This window comes from Nannospalax galili, unplaced genomic scaffold (assembly GCF_000622305.1).
Source record: "Nannospalax galili isolate Female #2095 unplaced genomic scaffold, S.galili_v1.0 scaffold332, whole genome shotgun sequence".
NCBI classification, from domain to species: Eukaryota; Metazoa; Chordata; class Mammalia; order Rodentia; family Spalacidae; genus Nannospalax; species Nannospalax galili.
Window position 1 is genome coordinate 471654 of NW_008333794.1, and position 2736 is coordinate 474389.

A 2736-nucleotide genomic window follows, 5' to 3' on the forward strand; every position below is an offset into this window, starting at 1 on the left:
CCTTGTCTCCACCCGTGCGGGCAGTCGGGGTCTGCTAAGAGGGCTAAGAGCCTTTGGCTTACATCAGGGAGTAGCCCTGACCAGAAAACCTCAATTGTTCTTTTGCCTTTAACGGTCCCACGTGAAGACTCAGACCAAGAATAAAAGGAAGGAGGAAAGGAAAGTTTGCAATACAGAGTATTGAGAAAATTACAAGACCAGACCTTCCTCTATGTAACTAACACAACCATCAAGCATACATACCACATTAAATCACATTTGTGTGGACCGGTCCTTCTTTCATTCAGACACACGCTGCACCCACCATTCTCACTTTTGGGATCCCTGTACACAGACACAGACAATACACAGAACAGAGAATCCCCGGTGCGTGCTTCTTAACTCAAGAACTGAAAGTACAGAGTGGGAGGGGAGTAGCCAAGCCAAACTCCCTTCTTCTCCCAGGGGAAGGAAGGCTACGCCATCTTCCCCACTCCAGACCACTCTGGTCCTTAAGGCCAGAGTGTCAGAACCAGGGGCCTCTGGGCACATCAGCCACTCCCACTGGTTTCCAGAATACAGACTTACAGGTCCTGCACAGGCACAAATGTTCAGACAGAACGTTCCTAGAACAGGAAATGACTTACAGACATTAAGACCAAGACAAACTACAAGACGTCCTTACCTCCTGGTGATCTGAGGAAATGGGTCTGGGGGCAACCGAATCCTGGACGAGCCCCCAAATGTAGGACCCCCAGGCTGGGGTACCCAACGTCCACGGGAGGCCGCACCCCAACAACTCAGTCCTCAGACCAGGAGATGCAACAAGCAAGAGGATTTAATCATTTGCGCAGACAGGCTCCTGCCTCACTCGGAGAGAGAGAACAGTAGCCCCAAGCTCAGCTTACAGGTGACTTTTAAAGACAAAAACCACAAACCACAACAGGCAGCAGTGGGAGGGGGCCGGCAGCAACCGGCAGCAGTAGGAGGGGGGAAGTTTCGGGTGATGTCCGGCTTTGTGCACGGAGCATGAAAAGGTCAGCTTTGTGTCAGTAGTTAGGATTTTGCATCTTACTTCCTTATACAGTTTCCCCGAATATTCTTCCTTTGGGGGGGATTTGGTTTGATTCCATCACACAAACACACACATAATTTTTTTTTTAATCTTTAAAAACAGGAGATCCTGGCATAGTGTCACACACATGCCTTTAATCCCAGCACTTGGGAAGCAGAGGCAGGTGAATCTCTGAAATTGAAGTCAGCCTAGTCTACTTAGCTAGTTCTGGGCCTACAGGGAGATGCTGTCTCAAAAAAAAGGACTCAGCAATAGGAAGAATAGCTAACCACTAATAATGTGAATATAAAGCTATCTGTCATAAAGAAATCAGGATCAGTCTGTTATCTGTTACTATCTATTGAATGTTAACTATATGCTAGGCTACACCCAGGCTGGCCTAAACTTGTGATCCTCCAGCCTCTACTTCTTCAATATATCCTGAAGGCAACTGGCTGTTTTTGTTTTGGAATTAAGGTTTTTTGGAGCTCAAGCTGATCTCAAACTTGGCTACAGAGCCAAGATGACCATGAATTCATAACCTTTTCATAACTATTCACAAATCTATAAACAAGTAAAGTTACATGAACATTTTAAATTTTATTAAATTGAATTTTTGTGTATTTCATACAAATTATCTTACTCATCTTTATGCTGCTATGAACATTTTTGCAAGGCTTATGTATCAATGTAAATTTTCAATTTGTATCTCATTTTCCAATGAGCATTTCAGGGATAATTAGTGGAACTAAATATCTCTTCTTAAATTGTAAACTCCAAGTTTCTTCTTTTCAGATGGAGCTATTTTGGGGCTGGAGAGATGGCTCAGCGGTTAAGAACACTGTTCTTGCAGAAGATCCAGGTTTGAATCCCAGCATCCACATGGCAGCTAAGGCAGCTAACAACTGTCCATAACTCCAGTTCCAGGGGATCCGATGCCCTCTTCTGACCTCAGGGGGCATTGCACAACAGGGGTGCACTTACCTACATGCAAGCAATACAGGCATACACATAAAATAAAAAAAAGAAAATACAAAAATACAAAAAAAGGAGCTATTTTGCACATTTTTTTTCTATTGAGCTTTTTTTGTCTTCCTAGGTTGTAAGAACTAGAGGTTTGTGTGTGTGTTTTCTCTTTGTTTTTTCAGTTAGTTGTTTTGGTATATATGTATGATGTGTATGGTGGGCACATATGTACTATGTGATGTTTATGATGTATGTCTGTATGATGGGCACATATCTACTATGACACGTGTGGAGGTAGGAGAACAATGCTGTGTTAGTCATTGTTTTCCCTTGTTTTGAGGCAGTCTAGTTGGTCCATGACCTTCCAAGCTTCCTGCAATTCCTGTTTTGCCTCCCATCTGGTAGGGGCATACCAGGATCACAGAAGCTTGCACTATTGCTGTGTCTTGCTTTTTTACACAGATTCTAGGGATCAGAACTGATTAGCAAGCACTTTACCACTGAGCCATCTCAGAAGCGTACATACCATATTAAATCACATTCATATGGACCAGTCCTTCTTTCATTCAGACACATGCTGCACCCACCATTCTCACTTTTGGGATCCCTGAACACAGACACAGACAATACACAGAACAGAGAATTTCTTGGCATGCGTCCCTTAACTCAAGAACTGAAAGTACAGAGTTGGAGGGGAGTAGCCAAGCCAAGCTCCCTTCTTCTCCCGGGGGAAGGAA

The 2736-nt window shown here is 43.9% G+C and overlaps 1 long non-coding RNA gene across 1 annotated transcript in view; it reads left to right on the forward strand.

Moving 5' to 3' along the window:
• The window catches only part of LOC115069523, an 11588-nt gene extending 9716 nt beyond the window's left edge, over positions 1-1872 (forward strand). The window contains exon 3 of the long non-coding RNA XR_003848783.1: positions 1829-1872. This is a non-coding gene — a long non-coding RNA (uncharacterized LOC115069523). The remainder of the gene's footprint in view (positions 1-1828) is intronic.
• The last annotated feature ends 864 nt before the right edge of the window (positions 1873-2736 follow it).